Raw genomic sequence first — 995 nt, 5'->3', positions numbered from 1 at the left:
ATGGATATTTTCTCTTTCACTGATGTGTCAAGAGGATTTGAGCACCTACACACAACCAGATCTGGGGAAAGCCCAAGCCCTCTAAGTTCCCGAACACTGTTCTGAGTTGGTTTTGTCTTCTGTTCCCCTGTTGAACTTGGCTGAGGGACAAAAGTTCTCTCTTTTGACTTTGAATTGGAGTTGATGAAAAGCCTCAATAAAGGGCATGCTTTCTATATCTCCCAATGTTCCACCAAGCTCAAGAACACACACTTGGGTTTCCAGGCCATCTTCATCCACAGGTATTATTGCCTGTCTCATTACCCACTCCTGGATTGCATCCGTGATGTGAGGGACCACTTGGACAGTTTTCCCCAAGTAATCTCCTTTGTGCTCCTTGTTAATGACATGCTGGTAGATCTTTCCTGTGGTCAGATTATTGTCCTTGGTGAGGCGGATATCCAGGAAGCGCTCATAGTTACCCAAGTGAAGGTCAACTTCCCCACCATCATCCAGCACAAACACTTCCTCATGCTCATAAGGAGAGAATGTTCCTGCATCAATGTTAATGTAAGGCTCAATCTTAATTGAAGTTACATGTAAACCACATGAGTTCAGTATTGTGCCCACACTGCTGGCAAGGATTCCCTTTCCAATTCCTGATATAACACCGCCAGTAATGAGAATGTACTTCACTTTAATTTCTGACCTGACACCAGCTTCAAATCAGCTAAAGAACTAAGTCAGCAATGCACGCGGCGAGGCCCGCAGCCAGTCGAGTTTGGTGTACCTTAGTCCTCAAGCTGACATTTTTGCTCTTCAACACTTTAAAAGGGTCTTGTGCAGCAGATTTGCCTAATGCAATACATCGTTTAATTTCTTGACTGTTGCTTCCATGAGTATTGATGGGTGATTCAAGCAAAATGAAGTCTTTAACAACTTCAATCTTTTCTCCATTTATCTTGATGTTATTTATTGGTCCAGTGATGGGGAATTTTTTATTTTCTTTACATTGA

At 42.6% G+C, this 995-nt stretch overlaps 1 pseudogene; it reads right to left on the bottom strand.

Annotated features, from left to right (window-relative positions):
• Nucleotides 1–8: 8 nt before the first annotated feature.
• The window catches only part of LOC102832485, a 5495-nt pseudogene continuing 4508 nt past the window's right edge, over nucleotides 9–995 (bottom strand).

This window comes from Chrysochloris asiatica, unplaced genomic scaffold (assembly GCF_000296735.1).
Source record: "Chrysochloris asiatica unplaced genomic scaffold, ChrAsi1.0 scaffold00042, whole genome shotgun sequence".
In the NCBI taxonomy this organism is placed as follows: domain Eukaryota; kingdom Metazoa; phylum Chordata; class Mammalia; order Afrosoricida; family Chrysochloridae; genus Chrysochloris; species Chrysochloris asiatica.
The sequence above is the reverse complement of the archived record's forward strand: the minus strand, read 5'-3'. Positions and strand labels throughout refer to the sequence as shown.